At 42.9% G+C, this 27,005-nt stretch overlaps 2 pseudogenes; both read left to right on the forward strand.

The window, feature by feature from the left end:
• The first annotated feature begins 3,398 nt into the window (after positions 1 to 3,398).
• On the forward strand, positions 3,399 to 3,516 carry LOC126254207 (5S ribosomal RNA; annotated as a pseudogene).
• Positions 3,517 to 6,126: 2,610 nt separating this feature from the next.
• LOC126252112 (integrator complex subunit 14-like) overlaps positions 6,127 to 27,005 on the forward strand; it is a 39,454-nt pseudogene continuing 18,575 nt past the window's right edge.

The following is a 27,005-nucleotide window of genomic DNA, read 5'->3' on the forward strand; positions in this document are numbered from 1 at the left end:
AGGCTGAAAAGCGCATGGTACCTTAACGAGCTATTATGATTCATAAACACTTTGGGGTGACGTCAGAAATGAAAAGAACATAGAAACGGTGCTTGTAATTGAAGTAGCTGCTTCTACTGTTGTACAGTTGCTGCAAGACTACACGTTAGCCATGCAAAGCTCCAGAAAAAAGAGCAGAAAATTCCACCTCAGTTCAAAATCTTGCACAACATCAAACCAGTCTTCTCTAGAGTTTTGAGGTGAAAAGTAGAAAAAAATGTTCAGTAATTTACAGACAATTCGGTCGAAGGAATATCCTCAACTGATCATTGAATCAAAGACTGAAAATACCGCTTAAGTTGTAAGGTTCTTTTTATTTAAAACACGACTGGTTTCGGGCTCTTACATGGCCATCGTCAGATGTTATACTGAAACAAGAGACCGCGGAGCTAATAATAGTTTTTACAAGCAGTAGTGCACATAAAAAAGCAAAACAGAAGTTCCATATAACATTTCAGAAACGAGCGGTCGGGGTAGGTGCTGTCAAAACCTAAGTCAATGGAAAAATGACACCAGACAATAGTACGGACGACTGCCTGGCTAAAGAAATACGCAATGACCTTCAGGACACGAACGCTCTGCTCTTTGACCCCGAGCGCCAAGTGAGCGTAGGGCACGGAGTAGCGGATACGAAGGGGGAAGCAGACTGGTAAGCCAGAGTGACGAAAGTGCTGCCGTCTGCTGACGGGGAGAATAACGCGAGGCCCACTATCCCGCCCGTTGACAATTTGAATTAGTGATTTACATTCAATATGAAAAAATCATTACATAGAAAGTTACACAAAGAACGTTGGGAACTTATTATGAGTTGTAAAGGAACATATTGAACAGGGCAGTAGAGAACTGTGGTGCAACTAACTGGAAGCCGGAAGCCGGAAACATAAAATTTATGTATAAACTGTAAAATACAATGAAAGTATTCCCTTTCCTCGAGTGGCATGCATAATGTAAATAACGCGTTTGAAAAAATAAGATCCCTCTCACATTCCCTAACACACACACACACACACACACACACAGAGAGAGAGAGAGAGAGAGAGAGAGAGAGAGATAAACACTGATGTGACTGGACTGAGATTTATGGAAATGTGAATGGACATGTGTTATTCTTTCAGCATTTCCGCTCCTTATATCTCTACAGTGTTGCTTGTTCAGAAATAAACACATATTCACATATTCTTCGACTTTTGACTGTTAGTGTTCAGCATCAAACAAGGATTTCGTTTTCACGAGAAAGAAATGGTAAGTGACCATCAACGTAGGTTAAAGCAGTTTTCTGACGATTTCATCTGACTCTGGCAAACTTTCTGCGATGATGTGTAGTAAGAAAATGTGGTTCTTTACAACATATTAGGGAGCAAAAGTGGACAGGAAATGCGCTTCGAGCGCAAAATGATTATCTGAGATGATGTTAGATTTCGTTCTAGTAGATGCCTCGAAGCAGAACTTCAAAGTTGGGCAACTTTCTCTGACAACAGCATTTGGAAGCCTCAGAGCTAGCCTTTGCGCCACTGTCGTCTCATCCATTTCACAATGATCGACCCATGATTGCATAACGAAAATCGATGTCTTGTAGCTTGCCGGAACCGTGGAAATGTCTGCTTCTATTTACTGTATGAATATTACAATTTAGTTCAAAAGGCGGCCGTGGTGGCCGAACGCTTCTAGACGCTTCAGTCTGGAACCGTGCGACAGCTACGGTCGCAGGTTCGAATCCTGCCTCGGGCATGGATGTGTGTGATGTCCTTAGGTTAGTTAGGTTTAAGTAGTTCTAAGTTCTACGGGACTGATGACCTCAGATGTTAAGTCCCATAGTGCTCAGAGCCATTTGAACCATTTTTAGTTGGAAACGGAGCTTCATACTGGTTAATATTTAAGAGAAAACGTGCTTTCTCAAGAATTTTTTGTCGAGTGTCAGCCTCGAGGACTCAGTGAAATCTGACCATAATTAGGAATAAAATTCCTTTTCACAGCTTTAAGATACAGCCTTGTCCTATTTGCAGGCGGATTTTCATTATTTTCTTGTTAGTCGTTTCATCGTCTTAACGTCAAATGCAAGACGCTACGACTGAACTTAACTTTGTAGCTGTTGCGGCGAAGGAAGCGCGAGTGTAAAGCCTGCACTTTTATTGGTTTTATCGTGTGTCTTTACCAACGAATACCCCATGTTTGTCAATTAAGTCTGCTGCAATTCGCGGTAAGCCCCTATTCCTCAGCGAGGGATGGCAACTTCGCAGTCACTTTCCAATACATCGCCGCGCGGAATGGCCGCACGGTCAAAGCCGCCATGTCACGGACTGCGCGGCCCCTCCCGCCAGAGGTTCGAGTCCTCCCTCGGGCATTGGTGTGTGTGTTGTTATTAGCATAAGTTAGTTTAAATAGTGTGTAAGTCTAGGGACCGACGACCTCAGCAGTGGTCCCTTAGGAATTCACACATATTTGAAAAATTTTCCAATACAGCATTGCCGAATTAAGTTGTTGTTGCGAGGAGAGGTCAATAATATGGAACATTGCAACTGAACGCTCGGTATACAGTGAAGCGCCAAAGAAACTGGTATAGGCATGCCTTTTCAAATGCAGAGATACAGTACATAAACGGGCAGAATACGGCGCTGCAGTCGGCAAAGCCTATATAATACAAAAAGTGTCTGGTGCTGTTTTTATATCGGTTACTGCTGCTACAATGGCAGGTTATCAAGATTTAAGTGAGTTTCAAATTGGTGTAATAGTCGGTGCACGCAGCATCTCCGAGGTAGCAACGCAGTGGGGATTTTCCACTAAGACCATTTCACGAGTGTACCATGAATATCAGGAATACGGTAAAACATCAAATCTCCGACGTCGCTGTGGCCGGAGAAAGATTCTACAAGAACGGGACCAACGATGACTGAAGAGAACCGTTCAACGTGACAGAAGTGCACCCCTTCCGCAAATTGCTGCAGATTTCAATGCTGGGCGTTCATCAAGTGTTAGCGTGCGAACCATTCAACGAAACATCATCGATATGGCCTTTCGGGGCCCCTGGCCCACTCGTGTCCCCTTGATGACTGCACGACTCAAAGCTTTACGCTTTGGACTGTTGATGACTGGAAACATACTGCCTGGTCGGACGAGTCTCGTATCAAATTGTATCGACGTGTACGGGTATGGAGACAGCATCATGAATCCATGAACCCCGCATGTCGGCAGGGGACTGTTTAAGCTGGTGGAGGCTCTGTAATGGTGTAGGACAATGCGACACCCCACACGTCCAGAAGTGCGACAGAGTGGCTCCAGGAACACTCTTCTGAGTTCAAGCACTTCCGCTGGCCACCAAGCTCCGTAGATATGAACATTATTAGTATATCTGAGATGCCTTTGGCAACGGCCTTGCCGCAGTGGATACACCGGTTCCCGTAAGATCACCGAAGTTAAGCGCTGTCGGTCGTGGTCGGCACTTAGATGGGTGACCATCCAGGCCGCCATGCGCTGTTGCCGTTTTTCGGGGTGCACTCAGCCTCCTGATGCCAATTGAGGGGCTACTCGACCGAATAGTAGCCGCTTCGGTCACGAATACCATCATAACGAGCGGGAGAGCGGTGTGCTGACCCCACGCCACTCCTATCCGCATCCTCCCTTGAGGATGACACGGCGCATTATATAGATTTATGTGCATAAAAGCATAATAGCTGTGAAAGGCAACAACAGAGCTTACACATAGACTTTTATTTATACGTATCACCATTAGGTGAACTACGGCTATCTACATCCACCATTATTAATACAAATCGAGTTATCGCAAAGCCACGAAAATTAGCCTGTAAAAAGAGATTGGTCGTATGTTTAAATTGTGAAAAGAAAATTTTTGCCATAATCACGTGCTAATTTCTGTAAGTCCTCGAAATTGACTCTCTGGAAAAAATGCTCAAAAAACTCGCTTTCTCTTAGATATTACCGCGTGTATAGCTCCCTTTTCAATTAAAATAAACGTAGACATTCCAAGATTCCAGCAAAGTACAACACACCGATGTTCGTCGTGCAGTGTAACCGGAATATGAGCTCGGAGTCAGTAGTTAATCATTATGGACGGTGGCGACTGTTGTGTAAGAGAACAAGAGCACATGAACATCCAAACATTTGACACTTTGCTCATTTATTAGTTATCTTCCTTTGAGTGCAGTTAAATGTAACATAGAGACGATAATGTGAAATACGCGGCACCAAATCTACTGCTGTAAGCTACTTTGCTACTCCACTAGACTCCGTGAAACTTGGCATCAGGGCCGCGAGCACATCTTCAGTGGTTCACGTTTCAACCCTTTTAGACATAAATTTTTTTCTGGTGGAAGGAACATTTTTCTCCATGCTCCACTGCTCTTAGGTGATTTCTTAATGATTGTAGACGCATAATTTACACAAATATTTGTGCCCTTTCCAATACACTCGTCGAACATTTGGCTTCTTTTTATGGGCGAAAATAAATAATTTGTAAATATTCATTGTTGTAATAAATAAACTAATAATTCAATAATTTCCAGGCAAAATAACAATAGTTATGTTCAGTTGTACAGTGGAAGATAACTAATCGACTACTTCCGTGTATTCTGGCGGTCACAAGCTGCTGCGCACTGCTACATTCACTTGCTGATATTTTTACAGTGATGCCCAAAAGGTGGGAGCACTTGTGCATAATGAAAAGATTGAACATTCACAGAAGTGTACATGAGATTTCTATTGAGGTAAAATATTTCTGTTGCACCTAATACACACTAAATATTAATGTACACAATTGTGGGAGCACTTGTGCATAATGAAAAGATTGAACATTCACAGAAGTGTACATGAGATTTCTATTGAGGTAAAATATTTCTGTTGCACCTAATACACACTAAATATTAATGTACACAATTGTATCCAGAGGGTCTGAAACGGTTAAGGAGCTTTCGCGCATCCGTAACTAGCTTGAGATATGGGTGATCAACGCGCACTGTTCATGGCACGCGCGGCTAGCCCCTATTACCCTACTACAATTTTACGTCAATGCCACCAGGTGGTTGAATACTGCAGCAGACTGTTATCCACATTCACGTGGCACAAATCCCGCTTGACGTTAGTACACTCCTCAGATATGACAGTTCACTTACAATATAGTAAATTCAAGAAAGGACGTCAGTATATGCTACAGTTATACAAACCCTATTTTAGGGGTTTCTGAATAACTTGTAATATATTTAGTTTAGGATTATAACATACAGAAGTCTACTTGAGGCTCTGAGAACCATAAAGTTCATCACCGTCGATTGTGAGACTGTAGCATTTATTCGTGCTTCTGGCATCAGTTGATCTTGTGGTGGGTCAGGTTTATCTGTGCTGTTGGTCCATATTGTATATATCAACATTCACGAAAAGCTGTCTCACTGGTTTCTCCGATTATCACTTTAATGTGGGATGATCGATGGCGGTGTGCTTTTGACTCTTATGGTTCTCAGTGCCTCATTTGTGTCTACTGTACAGGGGTCGGCTTTCTCATACACCGTCAATATGCCCTCTGTTGTATCTATTTCAGATACTAACAGATAAGTAAATTACCAGGAGGAGTTAGCCACAAACGAACTAAGGCTGCCCAGACCAGATCCGTTGACTGAGAAAGAGACGAAATCAAATAAGCGTGACTACAAGCGAACATTTAACAAATAAGTGTAAAATAATTTTAAGCTGTTGTGTGAGTGTAATGTAAAAATGTCTGATTTTCAGTTCGGACGTTAGTTCGTGGACTAATACAGATGTTACGTCCGAAAAAATAAAAAAGTACGAAACCTCCCACTTACACTAAAACGTGAAACGGAGCGTAGCGAAAGCTTACACATTATTTTCTTCTTGGCCTGCACTTAACAAAATTTTATGAAAAACGATCCTTTCTTTTGTCAGACAAGTAATTCATATTATTGTTACTATTATTATTATTATTGTCAGGGTCTGTAGTTGTATAAATTTGTTGATAAGCATACCTGTTATACAGCAGATGCTATTAATTTCGTATTCTCAAATTTATCTGAATCTAAAAATCTGTTGACAACCAGATTGTTTACTCACTAGCCGCTACTGATAATGAAATGGATCAAACAAGACGCTCAGGTGTACGCGCGCCTTTCAGCAGGTTGCTGCCCAGGTTGTCCATCCAACAGGCGCCGCCTAGTTCGGGAAGCCGCCGCCAGGGCGTGTGCCCGCACGGCGCAGGCGGAGGCGGAGGCGGAGGCGGCGTGCCTCTGGGCGCCACAGTGCGACGCCGACCGCCGTGCGACCCAGACGCAGCCTCCCCTGCCGCCCCCACCGCTACCAGACCGCGCAGATATGACGCAGGTGAGTACCGGCCGCTCTGCCATCACGCAAATTAGTCGGAAATTACTCTGTACTCTCAAAACTACAATTGCAACTTCTCAATATCTGCTGGAAAGAAGGATCGCGTGTGATAAAGATGACGCAGTAGAAAACGTACAAACAACAATCAACCATCTCGTTCCTTATCGTTAAACATGCTCTTCTGGCATGTTAAAAGCCAAAAAAGCTAAGTGCTATTAGTGGCGAGTCGGACTTTTTTTCCTGTTGCATCGACTCTGCGTGAATAGATGGCTTATTTGTGTTACAATTTGTGTTCGAAGATCTTTAATCGACCCAACAAAATATGTGTACCTGGGAAGTGCAACAACGCTTAATTCCGATCTCGTCGCATAACAAAACAAGAAAAGTATACTTTGTTCATTATCCTGTCTTATGACGTTTATTATATCTGTCTTGTCACCCCTGTGATATGAATCTCGAACAATACCGATTCAGGTATGATGTTTTGCTCAGAATGTTATGTGAGGTCAGACGAATTTACAATATTACGGGTTGCTATACCGTCAATTTAGAACAAGAAATTCGAAAACGGAAGTAATGTAATGTCAAGCAAGTGGCTAAATTGTAAGTAACCTATCCAACACCAAATTTCAAAAGAAATATTTCCTTAAAATAATTTTTATTTCATCATTTTCGTTGCGAGCATCATGTTCATCTTTATGTCTACATTCTCTAAAGTTCCGTTGGTGTATACCGGTAAGACCCATGCAGTTAACTGAAACAATATTGTAATTATTGTTTTATTGCGATGTACTCCAGATTCACACCAATAAATCGAGAATGTAAAAATCAGATAGCAGACTGCGATGAGTCAATCATCTGCTCTCCTAAATAATAAAGAAGTGAATATTTGCGTAATAAACGTGGAGGCTGAAATAAAATCTATAACAGCGAATATAAATAATTCCGTGAGTGATCCCAGGACAGTCGGGTGCATACGTAATTTAAAATCAGAAATAATGTGCATATGCAACATACAGCTGTTCTTGCCTACCTTGCTCTTAATGGCAAAAACTTACGTCTTGGCAGATACGACACATTACTCCAACAGTTCCTTAAACAATCATTATCAAGAAGAACGAATTAATTCAGTGCTCATAGCTGTTTCTGTCTGAATGGCAATTCACCGATGCAACTTGGAGAATTAGTAGATGTAGCAAGTACAGTTTGGATGTTCCAATTATTGATATTTTTGTCCTTTACTCTACTATGTAGCCTCGTTTTAGTTTATGTAGCCTACCGGAATCTGGTTGTCCTCACCAAACGTGCAACCGCCGTACAGTACATGAGCCACCGTGTCTTCCTGTCTTTGTATCTGGTCTTCTCCTTCTATGGGACAAATAGTTGAGGACGAACTAGACATTGAAACTTTTAGAGTGTCAACAATGGAAAAACCTTAATTTATCACTGAAACGATAACATCATAGGGTAAGCTTTGAAAATGTTAATGAGTATCTAGGCAATCGTGTAAACGAGTGAGAAAGAGTGCAACTATTTCTGTGACTCGGATATAACAAGTTCCCAACAATTGAGTCAGCTGAGTTTGTTGGGCTGATGCGAGTAGTCTGGTCACTCTTTTGAGTAATGAAATGCTGCCCTTTGCTTGTTTCCATTTCTGGATTGTAAAACCCACTGCACCTTCTGACTTCGGTATGCTCTCTCTCGTCGTTTACAGTGTATTACATCGGCTGCTCTCTGTAGCGGTACAATAACTAACCCATTACACTTTTCCCCACAACTCAGCAATCTGTCCCGCCACCTGTTAAAAGTTTTTCATCGAAGTTTTACTTGACGATTCTACGTAATAAATCTACATTTAGGATTTTCTCTACGGATATACTCTTAATCTGTAAAATCCTACCAAACCAAAAAAAAGTGTTCTGTTTTGTTCGAGTTCGTTTGCTCTTGCCAACTACCTCCGTAACTTCACAGCAAAATTACTTCACTGCTTCTACTGTATGTTCACCATTTTTTAAGTTTTGTTTATTTCAAACTCCAGTTTCATGGTAAACAGGCTGCACAATGTTGAATAACTTTCCGATTCCTCTTCGTTCGCTTTCGTCCTGAAGATGAGTATAATGTGCGAATCTCAAGATGAGCACCAGCTGCTCTTTTATTTATGTTTTGAAGTTTTCATTTTAATTTTTTGATTGTTGTCTCTACTTTTCAATATGGCAGTACACTTGATTATTTACGTAGTTTAATACTTGGTGTTGTTGTTATTACTGTGGAGATCCTGCTAATAAATCGCTGCAATCTCATTTATTTTTAGTAGAAAGGTGTGTAACTTGATCCCCTCAGTTCAACAGAGACGTTACTAGGTTTAATATTAACAGAGACATGCTACAAAAACCACTGAAATGGCTGTATGAAGCTTATGAGCCGCGTAGTATTATCATCATATTTGTACTTCCAACCTGATTGCAAATTGTGAACTAAAATTGGCTCATTCTGCAGCTAAATGCTGTGAATTGTTGCACCAAACCCTTTCAGTCTTACTTCTAGGGTAGCGAAGTGAAACGTGTATCCTCGAACGTGAGACAACCTACGTTACCGTCCTCAATATTCTTTACGTTTACGTTTTAGTTTCCCTGGACTGGGCACCAACCAGGTTGTCAGTCTGCAGCCTTTGGATAATAACAATTAAAAGAATAGTAAACCAGGTTTGATTAAGAGAAAAATAATGTCGACGAGTAGCATGAAGAAATATTGAAGATGTGAATTCTCTATCCTATGTGGATGACTATGAAGAGTGTTCCATGACCCATTTTGAAGATAGTGACTTGAATGCAAATTTGAAATTGGAGATAATATTCGCGATGTATCTGTGAGAAAGAGCTGATAGATGGGGAGTATGGGTTATAAGGACGGTAGTAATTGGAAAAAGGTGGTCTGAAGTTTGGGAAGGAGACGTGACTGACACGGTATACAAAAGAAATTACTTTGGGACAGTATGTAGAATGTTTTGTGGATGAAATATTGATACCGGAGGCAGAAGGGCAGGGCTATCAATGATAGATGATGCGGTGGAGTACAGATGTTCATGTATACGGCCGACATAGGAGTGCCCAAGACACTCTCGGTGTTTGAGAAGGTGAGCGGAATTTGAAGGATGCAAGTGAGCGAGAGTAACATTATACGAAAAATGAGGAGGTCGTTTGGAGTGTGTCATAGAGCTGGACAAAAATGGATGCTCATAAACACTAAAATTGATAAATAGGTGGTGAGTGACTATTTTGTTTGGGAGGATGCTAGTAGTTGCATTAATGGCCAGTCAGCGTTTCTAGTAGTTTCATTTTATCGTGGATTCCGTTTCGAATGGCTAAAGATTCATAATAAACCATAATATATCAGTAATAATTATACTTTCATTTATGCGTTTTATTATAATTTGTGGGAAGTACTAACGCTTGTTTAGATTTTTGCTGAAGTTCTGTGGTATGGATTTTGTTACGGCGTAAAGCCAAGCGCCGGCAAGCCACACGGTAAAAAGAGAGTAGAGAGGGCTGTGGAGACGATGTCAGCCAATTGCACGCTGACCGACTCCTCTCCAGCACGACAACGCGACAGCTGCGGCCTGTATGCGAAGTTAGCTAATTAGTTAGTTACTTACTTACTTCCATGCTCTAGAGATTATTTTGCACGATAAATCGTCATGATGTGGAACGAGTCATTTTACATTCATATTGCAAATTAATTTGTACATCTATCTGTACTCATCATATAATTATTTTTTCCGGCAAATGAAAACAAGATATATAGATTGAGTTAGCAATTCCTAACCACTACCTTCAACACATTACAAACATAGAAATTCTTCTACGCATTAGAAGGAGTTGTCCAGGAGAAACTTTTTCAGTTTATTTTCAAATTTATCCTGCTTTCTTCTAGTATTGTTCCTTTTGAACTATAGTGGATTATTTTTAAACATCCAGCTGCTGTGGCCGAGCGGTTCCAGGTGCTTCAGTCCGGAACCGCGCGACCACTACAGTCGCAGGTTCGAATCCTGCCTCGGGCATGGATGTATGTGATGTCCTTACGTTAGTTAGGTTTAAGTAGTTCTAAGTTCTGCGGGACTGATGACCTCAGATCTTAAGTCCCATAGTGCTCAGAGGCATTTGAATCACTTTTCAACAAACTTCATGAGGGAATAAATATACTGTGAAGCAGTAGTCAGATTGCCCAACGCCTTAAACAGATGTCTACAAAATAATCGGGGTGAGCATCACATATTATTCTTACAGCACGTTTTGGGCAATGAAGACCTTCTTTCTTAAAGATGGATTACCCTGGAACATTATTCCATTGACATTACTGAATGAAAATAATCAAAATATGTCAACTTACTGATTTTTCACTCCCCAAAATTTGCTATGATTCTAAGTGTGAATATTGTTGAACTAAGTTGTTTTAGGAGTTCCAAAATGTATTTCTTCCCATTTAAATTCTCATCAATATGGACACATAAGAATTTTGAAGTTTCCACCACGAATATTATTTCATCACCATGTGTTGCACTTACCACTGATGCAGTGCCCATAAATTAATATGATGTGTCTTCGTGAAATTCAGGGTGAGACCATTCGCAGAAAACCAGTCAATGATACTTTTGAGAACTTTGTTTACCTTCTTTTCATTTCTATATGCATACTGGGAGTGATTGCAATACTGGTGTCACCTGCAAAAATAACCAATTCTTTTTGTCGTACATTAGACGGTAAATCATTTACATATATCAGAAACAGTAGTGGAACTACGATTCATTTGTCTCCAGTCAGAATTACGTTCCTAGATTCTGTTGGTTGAATTACTACACTACTGGCCATTAAAATTGCTACACCAGGAAGAAGACGTGCTACAGACGCGAAATTTAACCGACAGGAAGAATATACTGTGATATGCAAAAGATTAGCTTTTCAGAGCATTCACACAAGGTTGGCGCCGGTGGCGACACCTAAAACGTGCTGACATGAGGAATGTTTCCAACCGATTTCTCGTACACGTATAGCAGTTGACCGGCGTTGCCTGGTGAAACGTTGTTGTGATGCCTCGTGTAAGGAGGAGAAATGCGTACCATCACGTTTCCGACTTTGATAAAGGTCGGATTGTAGCCTATTACGATTGCGGTTTATCGAATCGCGACATTGCTGCTCGCGTTGGTCGAGATCCAATGACTGTTAGCAGAAACTGGAATCGGTGGGTTCAGGAGGGAAATACGGAACGCCGTGCTGCACCCCAACGGCCTCGTATCGCTAGCAGTCGAGATGACAGGCATCTTATCCGCATGGCTGTAACGGATCGTGCAGCCACGTCTCTATCCCTGAGTCAACAGAGGGGGACGTTTGTAAGACAACAACCACCTGCACGAACAGTTGGACGACGTTTGCAGCAGCATGGACTATCAGATCGGAGACCGTGGCTGCGGTTACCCTTGACGCTGCATCACAGACAGGAGCGCCTGCGATGGTTTACCCAACTACGAACCTGGGTGCACGAATTGCTAAGCGTTATTTTTACGGATGAATCCTGGTTTTGTTTACAGCATCATGATGGTCGCATCCGTGTTTGGCGACATCGCGGTGAACGCACATTGGAAGCGTGTATTCGTCATCGCCATACTGGCGTATCACCCGGCGTGATGGTATGGGGTGCCATTGGTTACACGTCTGGATCACCTCTTGTTCGCATTGACGGCACTTTGAACAGTGGACGTTACATTTCAGATGTGTTACGACCCGTGACTACCCTTCATTCGATCCCTCCGAAACCCTACATTTCAGCAGGATAATGCACGACCGCATATTGCTGATCCTGTACGAGCATTTCTGGATACAGATGGTGGCCGAGTAACTGGCTCGTCACAATACGCCAGTCACAACTCTTGATGAACTGTGGTATCGTGTTGAAGCTGCATGGGCAGCTGTACCTGTACATGCAATCCAAGCTCTGTTTGACTCAATGCCCAGGCGTATCAAGGCAGTTATTACCGCCAGACCTGGTTATTCTGGGTACTGATTTCTCAGGATCTATGCACCCAAATTGCGTGAAAATGTAATCACATGTCAGTTCTAGTATAATATATTTGTCCAATGAGTACCCTTTTATCATCTGCATTTCTTCTTGATGTAGCAATTTTAATGGCCAGTAGTGTACCAGGTACAACTTGCTGCATTCTTTTTGTTAGATATGACATAATCCATTGGTTGGCTATACCATCAACCCCATAAAACATCAAAACAAGTATAATAAGACACACACAATCATATGCTTTGGATAGCTCACAGAAAATACCTACCGGTGCTATTTTTGTTACGTGAATGTAAATGTCGTTTGAAGAGAACGTAAGAGCCCCGCCCGACTGGCCGCGGCCCAGTTCTACAGACGCTTTACGACTAGCGACCTGAATTGAAGAGTCGACTGTATTACTCCACTTGTATAATGAATGGTATATACTGAAGAGATTTCTTATTTGCACGTCGCCCTTTCCTTGCGACATTCGGTGTTATTGTGAAAGTTAAGTATTGTCATCGTTTCACTCCGTAATAAAACTCATTAATACAATTTGTCTCAATGTTATCTATCGATCCGAGAAAACAGGCTTCCTAGAAAAAAATGGTTCAAATGGCTCTGAGCACTATGGGACTCAACATCTTAGGTCATAAGTCCCCTAGAACTTAGAACTACTTAAACCTAACTAACCTAAGGACATCACACACACCCATGCCCGAGGCAGGATTCGAACCTGCGACCGTAGCAGAAGCGCCTAGAACCGCCCGTCAACAGCGGCCTTTTCTGAACTTTCACTAGGTTCTCATGCCACGCGGGAGATATTAGAGACTTGGGTGCCTTCCAACAGTACCTTTACCAGTCAGAAGTATTTAGAGCTGGTCGTCAGGAAACCTTCTTTACTTTTCCCGTCGTGTGCAAGGTGCGAGAAGAGTAGTTTGCTTGCTACCTTTCTTTATGCTGAAGACTGAGAAGACGTAATGATTATTTTTTTTTCAACAAGCCGGCCGGTGTGGCCGTGCGGTTAAAGGCAATTCAGTCTGGAACCGCGTGACCGCTACGGTCGCAGGTTCGAATCCTGCCTCGGGCATGGATGTGTGTGATGTCCTTATGTTAATTAGGTTTAATTAGTTCTAAGTTCTAGGCGACTGATGACCTCAGAAGTTAAGTCGCATAGTGCTCAGAGCCATTTGAACCATTTTTTTCAACAAACTTGCCGAACGTAATGAGCCATATGAGTAATGCTGTAAGACGCTGAAGAAATTTTGTCTTGTGACTGCATAACTGCGAATACTACAGTTTGGTGCATACTGCGTTAAACTTAAGCACCATTATTTGAGATAGGCTCCTTAATCCTGTTTAATTCAAACCCGTTACGGTATTACCGATACTTAACTCATCCCAACACTTTAAGAACATGTATAGTACGAACCGAACAGTAGTAGCTATAACGTTTTATAGAAATAATATGTACTACCGCTCAATAATTGCCGATAAAATGTGCAAAGGATTACGATCGTACATGCTTTGAAGCTAAAGTATAACAACAGACGACATATTTCAATAAGGTGGGCGAAAGTATCTCTACTTGCAACATGACTTAGACGTTTATTTACACATTTGAGTAATAGCACAAAGAGAGCTCAACTTCATTATTTCCTCGAGAGTTTTATGCAAAAAATAAGATGAGTAAATACATAAAGCTCTATAATTTCAACTGTTTGGTGGAGTGTTACCCCATGTTCATATATCTGACTAACCGAAGCTATGTTCCGAGAATTGTTTCGAGGAAAACAGCACTAGCTGATTGATAGCTCGAGATGTCTTCATACAGCTGAGTTGGAAGAGCAACATGTACTAAAGGCAAAGATCCGGATTCGAGCAGTGTTCGTGCAGTACTTTAGTCTATCATCCGAGTCAGAATACGCAACTCTTTATCATTAATGGGACAAAATTTACTTTATTTTTACTATTTACAGCAAAGCCTATTTACAAAAGAAACAGATATCACAATCGAGAAACCACTGCATCACTTACGCGTTACTCGTCGGAAACAAACAGAATTACATTTAAAACTCGTATTATGAACAGAAATAATAAAAAAAAACGACAGTTATTCCCTGCAGGTAACATGAAAGCAAGTGATACATTTTGTTCTTCAGGCGAGGGTTCTCATTTTTCGGAGAGCCAAAATATCGATATAGTAAAACAAAAATGGTTCAAATGGCTCTGAGCTCTATGGGACTTTACTTCTTTGGTCATCAGTCCCCTAGAACTTAGTACTGCTTAAACCTAACTAACCTAAGGACATCACACACATCCATGCCCGAGGCAGGATTCGAACCTGCGACCGTAGCGGTCGCGCGGTTCCAGACTGTAGCGCCTAGAACCGTTCGGCCACTCAGGCCGGCATAGTAAAAGAAATTTAATATTTTGTCCATCTTTAGCAACTGTAGTGTTATATAAAGAAATAATAAGCAACCAGCTGCGTATAAGAAATTTAATTTCTGAGTGGTTTTGGGCACTTAGTGTCCTTCAGAAGGTTATGCCTGTCGCATTATTTGCGAGTGTTAATGATAAAGTGCATACAGCACAATGCCATGGTCATGTCGTTCCAGTCAACAAATTAAACTTTTTTTATGCAACTGGTTGCTTATTATTTCATTATATAGTCCAACAAATGTGGCCCCGTGTACTCCAACAACAGATCAGCGCATTTCAGGGACTCGGCATCACTTAACTGGTCAAATCCCGGTTCGTAAACTCAGATATTTAATCACTCGCTAATTCTTTCGTAATTTATGACTTCACCAGCCATAAATCTGTACTCTAAAGTGAAATGTTCGTCTAAATCTATCACTATAGAATATTTTTGGTCTTCTGTCTTTATTTCTTTCAAAAAACTCAGAACTATGCGCACATAATGTGCAAGACGGGTAATAGAGATAGTGATGTATTTCTAATTCTTCCGTTGGCTGATCAACATTACATACAGTAGGTTTTGAACTAGACGAGCCAACAGCCACTGAATGTAACAATAAGTCTCTGGTGCTGGCCCTGTCCATTGTTTACGTCGTACTGTGTACAGCACCACTGTTTCAAACTCTCATTATTACATTTCATTTCTCCCACATACATGTGTAATGCTGAAGGTCTGACTGACCTAGTCAACGAGTCCTAGTCGCTTTAAGGGGCAAGAAGAACTTACAATTATTGCCCAGTTTATAAATTCTGTATACTCATTAAGGGGTATAAGAGTACGTTAAATGTTTAACACGGTGAGTCAAGTATTAAAGTCGACACTGGGTGCACGTCTTGAAACAGCCGTTAACTCTCGGCGCACAACTTACCCACACTATATTCACCATCTGAGACTGAAAGCACTTAATGACTTACGCTAAACGTCTAAGCACAATTTGAAACCTATTACAAACTTTTTCTCGCTGACACACTCCACAAAACAATGAGAGAAATAAAGTTCATCACTTGCTGTATTTTCTCTAATCATGCAGTAAAATTCAGCATCAGGTATGACTATTTAATTTGTTACTTCCTTACTACTAAACCTCGCAACATAGTTTGCAGACAGAATCGACATATATCAAGGAATTTACCTACAACATTATATCACTGTACGACGCACAGTTTAGGGAATATGACGTCATAAGTACCTAAACCATACTCATCCAGTGTTTGATAATAAGAGCATTTAGCGGCCTCAAACAAACTTTTAACGTAATTTCAAATTTTTTCTAAATTTCTTCTCGCTTACAGCCCCACAAAATAACGACAAGAAAACATTTCATCACTTACTAGCAGTTCGTTGTTTATGCAGTAAAACTTAAGCATCAGGCACGACGTTGTCACTTATCGCATTTTTACTACGTCCTCCATGTGCTACAAATTTCGCAGACAGTACCTGCCTATAACACTGAAGATATCTGCGGTGTTACATCACTTTTCGGTACATAGTTTAGGAGAAAAGGCAGCTTTTATCGGTTTGCGTCTTCAGTCATATAGCTTCTACACGATTATTGGCAAATATTTAACACCTTAAACTATCAGACATTTGAAGCTGTTTTACACATGGGAGTTCCATTCTCTAATGAATCCGGTGATTGAGTTACTGATCTTTAATGAAACACAAATTGCGATCGATTCCCTACTTTCCAAACCACAAATTATTGAATTTCAAACTAATAGCTGAAAATCAGGACCCGGAAGTTCCACACACATCTCTCCCTGGCTTTCCATTTAGGGCCGATGTATTGTTCTGTTATAATGCCCTATGTTTGTGCATCTGAAAGATGTCTATTCAGATTGAGCACCAGTAGTATAAGAATGGCGCTAGTACCGTCAGTATGAGGATTCAAATCAGGTTTGCTTTAAGTGGACGCTGTTGCGGTCGAGCCGTAGTTACCTTTGAGAATGAAGTGGTGAGTTGATGTTAGCCAAGAATTCCTTTAAGTGGGGTAGGACGTCAAACGGGACGACTTGGAGGAGGAGAGGCACCACAGGGTATTTTAATTTCCACTGTCTGTACTTTTACAAATAAATTCATAAAACTTTGTCAGCATGACCAGGAAGGATTCATGGTTCACACTCATAGCAGTAGAAGTTCAAAAACATAACAAAATAAATTTTTTACATGTAAAATTTCATCATTTTTTCACTTAATATTGGCTGCATTTGTTGCTATAGGTACAGTTTTCTTCATCAGAAAGAAAGATCCTTCGATGAATTTTGCACAGCATACAAACAATACTTACATCTGCATGAAACTCTATAATTTATTTAATTTATGGAAAAGTGTTAATTATGTCAATTTTTACCACAGTTTTTAATAGATTTGGAAAACTCTAACAGTTTCATACACCTGTAAGTATGGTTTGTACGCTGTGCAAAATTGATTGACTATCTCTCTCTTACTTATAAAGGAAAGTCTACCTATGGCGACAAATGCAGCCAGCAGTAAGTGAAAAAATGATGAAATTTCCTCACAAGTAATAAAAAAAATTATTTTGTTATGTGTTTGAACTTCCACTGCTGCAAGTGTGAACCCTGAATCCTTCCTGGTCGTGCTGAGAAAGTTTTATGAATTTATTTGTAAAAGTATAGATAGTGGAAATTAAAAATCCTAGAATGCTCTTCTCTACGCTGCTATATAAAGTCGTTGCTTAACGCTATTACCAAAAATCTCGAAAAGCTTTCCAACTATTTACTTCAGATATTTACACGATGCTCTAATAAACAGTTGGACAGACATAAGCTATCGATAGCTGAGTGGTCAGCGCGACGGAATGCCGTGCACAGGGACCCGGGCTCGATTCCCGGCTGGGTCGGAGATTTTCTCCGCTCAGGGACTGGGTGTTTGTGTTGTCTTCATCATTATCTCATCCAACGGGATGGTGACAGGAAGGGCATCCGGCCACTCATTAAATTAACCATGCCAAATCCGAAGATTTTCTCCGCTCAGGGACTGGGTGTTTGTGTTGTCTTCATCATTATCTCATCCAACGGGATGGTGACAGGAAGGGCATCCGGCCACTCATTAAATTAACCATGCCAAATCCGAAGATTTTCTCCGCTCAGGGACTGGGTGTTTGTGTTGTCTTCATCATTATCTCATCCAACGGGATGGTGACAGGAAGGGCATCCGGCCACTCATTAAATTAACCATGCCAAATCCGAAGATTTTCTCCGCTCAGGGACTGGGTGTTTGTGTTGTCTTCATCATTATCTCATCCAACGGGATGGTGACAGGAAGGGCATCCGGCCACTCATTAAATTAACCATGCCAAATCCGAAGATTTTCTCCGCTCAGGGACTGGGTGTTTGTGTTGTCTTCATCATTATCTCATCCAACGGGATGGTGACAGGAAGGGCATCCGGCCACTCATTAAATTAACCATGCCAAATCCGAAGATTTTCTCCGCTCAGGGACTGGGTGTTTGTGTTGTCTTCATCATTATCTCATCCAACGGGATGGTGACAGGAAGGGCATCCGGCCACTCATTAAATTAACCATGCCAAATCCGAAGATTTTCTCCGCTCAGGGACTGGGTGTTTGTGTTGTCTTCATCATTATCTCATCCAACGGGATGGTGACAGGAAGGGCATCCGGCCACTCATTAAATTAACCATGCCAAATCCGAAGATTTTCTCCGCTCAGGGACTGGGTGTTTGTGTTGTCTTCATCATTATCTCATCCAACGGGATGGTGACAGGAAGGGCATCCGGCCACTCATTAAATTAACCATGCCAAATCCGAAGATTTTCTCCGCTCAGGGACTGGGTGTTTGTGTTGTCTTCATCATTATCTCATCCAACGGGATGGTGACAGGAAGGGCATCCGGCCACTCATTAAATTAACCATGCCAAATCCGAAGATTTTCTCCGCTCAGGGACTGGGTGTTTGTGTTGTCTTCATCATTATCTCATCCAACGGGATGGTGACAGGAAGGGCATCCGGCCACTCATTAAATTAACCATGCCAAATCCGAAGATTTTCTCCGCTCAGGGACTGGGTGTTTGTGTTGTCTTCATCATTATCTCATCCAACGGGATGGTGACAGGAAGGGCATCCGGCCACTCATTAAATTAACCATGCCAAATCCGAAGATTTTCTCCGCTCAGGGACTGGGTGTTTGTGTTGTCTTCATCATTATCTCATCCAACGGGATGGTGACAGGAAGGGCATCCGGCCACTCATTAAATTAACCATGCCAAATCCGACCGTAACCATGCAACCCTGCTAAATACAGGGTGTTACAAAAAGATACGACCGAACTTTCAGGAAACATTCCTCACACACAAAGAAAGAAAATATGTTATGTGGACATGTGTCCGGAAACGCTTACTTTATATATATACAGGGTGAGTCACCTAACATTACCGCTGGATATATTTCGTAAACCACATCAAATACTGACGAACCGATTCCACAGACCGAACGTGAGGAGAGGGGCTAGTGTAATTGGTTAATACAAACCATAAAAAAATGCACGGAAGTATGATTTTTAACACAAACCTACGTTTTTTTAAATGGAACCCCGTTAGTTTTGTTAGCACGTCTGCACATATAAACAAATACGTAATCAGTGCCGTTTGTTGCATTGTAAAATGTTAATTACATCCGGAGATATTGTAACCTAAAGTTGACGCTTGAGTACCACTCCTCCGCTGTTCGATCGTGTGTATAGCAGACCACCAGATTACGTAGGGATCCAAAGGGAACGGTGATGGACCTTAGATACAGAAGAGACTGGAACAGCACATTACGTCTACATGCTAACATCTTTTTATTGTCTTTTTCACTGACGCACATGTACATTACCATGAGGGGTGAGGTACACGTACACACGTGGTTTCCGTTTTCAATTACGGAGTGGAATAGAGTGTGTCCCGACATGTCAGGCCAATAGATGTTCAATGTGGTGGCCATCATTTGCTGCACACAATTGCAATCTCTGGCGTAATGAATGTCGTACATGCCGCAGTACATCTGGTGTAATGTCGCCGCAGGCTGCCACAATACGTTGTTTCATATCCTCTGGGGTCGTAGGCACATCTCGGTACACATTCTCCTTTAACGTACCCCACAGAAAGAAGTCCAGAGGTGTAAGATCAGGTGAACGGGCTGGCCAATTTATGCGTCCTCCACGTCCTATGAAACGCCCGTCGAACATCCTGTCAGGGGCAGCCTAGTGCTAATTGCGGAATGTGCAGGTACACCATCATGCTGATACCACATACGTCAACGCGTTTCCAGTGGGACATTTTCGAGCAACGTTGGCAGATCATTCTGTAGAAACGCGATGTATGTTGCAGCTGTTTGGGCCCCTGCAATGAAGTGAGGACCAATGAGGTGGTCGCCAATGATTCCGCACCATACATTTACACAGTCCACGGTCGCTGTCGCTCTACCTGTCTGAGCCAGCGAGGATTGTTCACGGACCAGTAATGCATGTTCCGTATATTCACTGTCCCGTGGTTTGTGAAACCCGCTTCATCGGTAAACAGATAGAACTGCAACGCATTCTCTGTTAATGCCCATTGACAGAATTGCACTCGATGATTAAAGTCATCACCATGTAATTGCTGATGTAGCGACACATGAAACGCGTGAAAGCGATGACGATGCAGTATGCGCATGACACTACTTTGACTCAGTCCACCGGCTCTCGCAATGTCCCGTGTACTCATGTGTGGGTTCATGGCAACAGCAGCTAACACACCAACTGCACCCGCTTCTCCTGTGACGGGCCTGTTACGGACCCGTTTGCGTGCTACGACCATACCTGTTGCATACAGTTGGCGGTAGATGTTTTGCAATGTGCGGCACGTTGGATGCTCTCTGTCCGGGTACCGTTCTGCATACACCCTGTAGGCTTCAGCTGCATTTCGTCGACACTCGCCATAGATGAGTATCTTCTCCGCCTTTTCAGAGTTCGAATACACCATGGTCACAGTTCCTACAACACTACACTATCACAGATGTCTGGTAACACGGTGTACTGCAGTTGGTCTGCGTGCGGAGACGAATGCAGAATAACAATAGCAGCAAGCGCTACATGCGGACACTGCGACAGCTAGACCAAACCACAACAGTGCACTACAGCCACACTCGTAAACACGGTCGTCATCGTAAACATGTCCCTGCAGATGCTGCTCGCCGACCGCGGCCCGTGTTTGTTACAACACGCAACTGAACGTCGGAGGTTTCAAGCGTCAACTTTAGGTTACAATATCTCCGGATGTAATTAACATTTTACAATGCAACAAACGGCACTGACTACGTATTTGTTTGTATGTGCAGACGTGCTAACAAAACTAACGGGGTTCCATTTAAAAAAACGTAGGTTTGTGTTAAAAAACATACTTCCGTGCATTTTTTTATGGTTTGTATTAACCAATTACACTAGCCCCTCTCCTCACGTTCGGTCTGTGGAATCGGTTCGTCAGTATTTGATGTGGCTTACGAAATATATCCAGCGGTAATGTTAGGTGACTCACCCTGTATATATATAAAGTAAGCGTTTCCGGACACATGTCCACATAACATATTTTCTTTCTTTGTGTGTGAGGAATGTTTCCTCAAAGTTCGGTCGTATCTTTTTGTAACACTCTGTATTTAGCAGGGTTGCATGGTTACGGTCGGATTTGGCATGGTTAATTTAATGAGTGGCCGGATGCCCTTCCTGTCACCATCCCGTTGGATGAGATAATGATGAAGACAACACAAACACCCAGTCCCTGAGCGGAGAAAATCTCCGACCCAGCCGGGAATCGAGCCCGGGTCCCTGTGCACGGCATTCCGTCGCGCTGACCACTCAGCTATCGATAGCTTATGTCTGTCCAACTGTTTATTAGAGCATCGTGTAAATATCTGAAGTAAATAGTTGGAAAGCTTTTCGAGATTTCTGGTAATAGCGTTAAGCAACGACTTTATATAGCAGCGTAGAGAAGAGCATTCTAGGATTTTCCCTTAATTCTTTCGCTTGCTGCACGCATAGGACCTCGGGCTGAACTGTACGTCTGCCGCCTTAGTACTGGTCGGAGGAGCCAGGCCTCTGGTTGGAGAAGGCGAGGGCGCTCCACCGCTGTAGGTAGTACACCACGCCACGTGCGGCGACCGCTGTCCAGCATTCTGGACGACGGCGGCCCCGCCTTCACTCCAGTGTCCCGCCCGCTTGGCGGGTCGCGCCTGAAGCAGTCCTACCGCTGGCATTACCGGAGCCGCTTCCACGCTGTTGGCAAATTGAGAGTGCGACACAGAAAACGGCCCGGAGACGGCTGCACGAGGTGGTAACGCGGCCGTGCGCTTGGGCAACGCCGCATAGCTGCGGACGAGCGCCTGACAGCTCCGGGGGCGGCGCTATCCGAGCCGACCAGACCAGTGCGTGGCAGCGTGGTGCCTCAGCCATTTATGGTTTCCCTACTGTAGTGCGGACACACCGAAACTGAGGTAGCAGGCCCACGCTCCGCCCTTGTCAATTGTGTGTGCAGTAGTGGATACCAGTGTAAAGGGAGCACTCCTCCGAAAATAATAGTACAATTTCAGAAGTGTACACGTATCGAATTTATTACGAAAGTAGTAGATCCCGATAACACATAAAGAGTGGTGACGCAAATACATACCGGTAGCTTCTTTTCTAACAAGAGTAACAAAACAAGGCGTGCGCATTTCCTAGATGGAAACTGGCATAAAAGCACCCCCTGTCCCGTTGTGTTATTGAATGCCGCGAGGGATTAGCCGAGCGGTCTAGGGTGCTGCAGTCCTGGACAGTGCGGCTGGTCCCGGCGGAGGTTCGAGTCCTCCCTCGGGCATGTGTGTGTGTTTGTCCTTAGGATAATTTAGGTTAAGTAGTGTGTAAGCTTAGGGACTGGTGACCTTAGCAGTTAAGTCCCGTAAGATTTCACACACATTTGAACACTTTTTTCTTATTGAATTGTTAGTATGAGGGGCACTCAAATGAAACCCGGTCACTAGTGTGAAGTAACGGTAACGATGTTATTAACTCACAAATGTTGTTATGCACAGTGCACATACTCAAAAATAATAGCCAAAACTGTTGGCACATTTACCCCATCGTGACACTAGCCGGTCGATTCCATCCTTGAAGAAGCTAGTAGACTGGTGTCGGATCCAGGCCTGGGCCCAGTCAAACACTTTGTCGCCCTTTGCGAATCGATGTCTGAGAATACCTTGTCTTAGAGGTCCAAATACACACGGTGAAAGGTCGGGACTGTACGGTGGATGTTCCAGCGTTTCCCACCGAAACTGCTCTAATGTCGCCTTCATCGCATTGGTCATGTGTGGGCGGGGATTATCATCCAGGGGGATAACGCCATTGGAAAACATGCCTCGGCGTTTCGACTTGATGGCTCGTCTAAGTTTCTGTAAAGTGGCTTGATAACGCTGGGCGTTGATGGTGGTTCCCCGTCCCAGGATCTCGACAATCAGTGGGCCTTAGTGGTCAAAAAGGACATCATGACGTTACCAGAACTGGTGTGCACGGCCTTTGATTTCTTTGCTGGTGGTGAGGATGCATATTTCCACTACTTGCTCTGACGCTTGCTTTCCGGTTCAAAACGGTGACACTTCTTTCGTAACCTGTGACAATACGCGACAAAAAGCTGTATTCCCCCTCATAATAACATTGCAGATGACTCAATGACAGCGTCATTCGAGTAATGCGCTGTTCGGCGGTCAGTTGGTGGGGAACTCACTAAGAACAGATTTTTCGAATGTTAATATATTGATGCATTATGGTGTGGGTGGTGCCCATGCTGATACCCAGTAACCGAAGGAACCCGTCCACGGTGATTCTGCCGTTGTCCAAGACTAAAGCATTCACCTAAGCAACCATTTCCGGTGTGATGACACGATGAGCCTGGCCAGGACGAACATCGTCTTCCAATCACTTGTGCCCCTCAAAGAATCGTTTGCACCCTCCACAACACTTGAACGACTCAGACTGTACTGACCGTATACAGCCCTCATCTGTCGATACATTTCACGGCCTCCAACTCCCTCCGCCGCCAAAAATCGAATCAGTCCTCTACGTTCCTGCTTACTCGCCTGCATGTTCGGTAGTGGATGATAACTTGTGACCACCTTCTCTTCGGCATGAAACCACACTGGTGCTGTGCAACATCAAACGGTGCACACGTGTCAGTCTCTCCGCCAATAGATGGCGCCACCATACTCACTGTTACGTGGTGCTACCTCGCGTGTAAGACAAAGGTAGATGCACTGACCAAGTTTCGTTTGAATGAATCTCATACTCTGACCAGCCTCCGTTCTTCCAAATTGCCTCAAAAATTCTCTTCAGCATTGATTTTGTAAGAATTTACAGTTGTTCCACTACAACTGTCACCCATTCTTCTCGCATCGCTCTTTTCAGCTCACAGACGGCCTCAAATTGCCTTCCATTGCGATAAACACATCTTGCACGTGTTCCAGAAAAGGTTTTCGACGGGGTTGAAGTCCCGGCTAAGTACAGGCCAGGGCAAGAGATCGATTTATTTATCTTAAATCCAATTTTTCGCTATGACAGAAACGCCCAAAAATGCATTATCTTGTTGAAAGATTAGACTTTCGTCCTCTAGGCTCTCAAGTATTTTAATCAGTTATGTCACTATAACGTCTCACTGTGCATATTAAAGTTCATTCTGGTGCTCAGCCAAGAAATTCGTGATGCATCTTTGGCGCAGAAGGTTTCCCAAATCATGAAACTTCCAGCACCAAAATTTCTGCTTATTCTTACCTGGCAGCTCAGTTCTCAGGTCAATGATATTGAAATTGATTCGGACCATCTAAAGTACTTCACATTACTGAAGGTCACTTCATCCTATTCTCAAGTCCTTGACATATGTTTTTCAGGAAACTCCAGTCTAGCCTGTTTATGTTAGGGTGTTAGAGCAGGTTTCTGCTGTCGCTTCTTGAATTCGACATGTTTGTCATTTGACAAAACTTGTCGTACACATCTGGCAATTTCTGGCCACTGTAAATCAACAACAAGTGGAAAAGGATAACGGTTGGCGGCCCTTTCTCTCCGCAAAAGTAACTGTTTAGATGCCTGAGATAATTTTCTACTTTGCCCACATTTAACGTTTTGTCCATATGGTGCACCCAGTCTAACGCAGTTATCTATCATTGTAGCAATTTGACGAGCAGAGAGTAGTCCCATCTCTTTGTACGCACAGATTTTTTGTATTTTCATCACGAGATAACTGTTTCCCGCTTGGCAGTGCAACACGTACTGTCACTAATGGTGCTTGCTTCCTATAAGCAGTACAGGCACGTACGCACACACTAACACCGCACAGAACCGACTGTCTTTAAACCGAGTTCCACCCTCTACCACCCAAATCGTTGATGACTTGTTATATATAATGTACTACTGACATCAAATGCGATGCCACTTGACAGCGCTTGTCGGTATGCTGATTCCCATACTATTGCATGCACACCGTGGACACTTATTCCAACCGACAATGTTAATTTTTCTCCAAATATCTGAGCCTCTATACTCATTGCAACTACTGCACTGTTTCATTCCGTCGTGTTTTCTAGGGCGAGTCAGAAAGTACTGCATGCTGTTTTTTTTTTCTCCTTCAGTTAAGTTAGTAACGTAGTAATCATGAATTCTGCAAACCTCCTTCTACACCCCACTGCTGTAAAAGCGCCCTGCATCAACAGATTTCGGCAGTCTATAAGTTTAGAAGACGCCCGACATCGAAGCGCGTATAAGATAGCGCTCTGTTATCGTAGAAAGTGAAACGCCCAATGGCATTCATGAATGGCTGAAGAAGGTGAGTGGAAATGCTGCATTAGAAGATGCGTTCGCCGCTGTGCAGAATCTGACGGGCGGACGCAGTCGGCTGATGGAGGGCGGACCGCCCGGTGCCGTCACACAACATTCGTAGAATCATTTTCTGGTTATTGTTTTGGAGACAGGGTGCACAACGAATTGTCCAACTCCTGAAAACCCTCTAGAAGTTAAAAGCTCGTCTTCGGCGAGTTCGTTCTCGAAAAGTTGCGGCGCATTTTCTTTTTTTGCTCGACAGTTCATCAGACCACAGACCAGTCACTTCAGCACTCGCGAAATTGCAAAAATTGGTAGGAAAGCCTTGCCCCATGCGTCACTGTTACCGAACTTCGAAGATGGGCAGGCCTCGAAAAAAAAATCTGAGATCAGTAACTGAGGAAGCCGGACCACGATTCTTACAGAATAGGTACACATGCTCTTGTTTCAAGTTAGAAAAAAAATCTGAGGAGAAAGATGGCGATTATATTGGAAAGTGACAAATCAATCGTGAATATTGTTCTTGCTATTCTATGTATGTGTCATTTACTTTTCTTTTAAAATAAAAATAAAAGAATAGGAGTCATTAGTTTCCGTCTGACCGTCCTAATTACGTCATGCAAATTTTGCAATTGCACTTTGATTGCGAGGAAAGAAAGAACATACAACAAGTGAGCAACTTCTACTTTCTGGAGTATGGTTCAAATGGGACTTAACATCGGAGGTCATCAGTCTCCTAGACTTAGAACTACTTAAACCTAACTAACCTAAGGACAGCACACACACCCATGCCCGAGGCAGGATTCGAACCTGCGACCGTAGCAGCAGCGCGGTTCCGAACTGAAGTGCCTAGAACCGCTCGGCCACAATGGCAGGCTCGGGAGTATGACTCTGTACGTAAGCAGCTGTTAATGTATGTTGGTTCAAGAAGACGTTTAACTTCGTACCACATAATAACATTCGAACATCGATTGTACTCAAATACAGAGTTTCACAGATAAAGTACCTTGATATGTGGTACGACACATACCTCTCTCTGTTTCAAAATCGTTTTCACTCCCTTTTAAACTTTCTAGCAAAGGTACTTCTCTCGTTACTTCGGCCTCTTTGCTAGACCTGTTACCATCATTATTTACACTCCAATATCTTAAGTAATTTCCTCTAACGCCATACAAATACTTGATTAAGTTGAGCTCACGAAGTTTTACAATGGTACGTGGCTCACATTGAACCCTTCTGGGAACAGTGAGAAAATCATACGCGAGTAGG

Source organism: Schistocerca nitens, chromosome 4 (genome assembly GCF_023898315.1).
Source record: "Schistocerca nitens isolate TAMUIC-IGC-003100 chromosome 4, iqSchNite1.1, whole genome shotgun sequence".
Classification (NCBI taxonomy): domain Eukaryota; kingdom Metazoa; phylum Arthropoda; class Insecta; order Orthoptera; family Acrididae; genus Schistocerca; species Schistocerca nitens.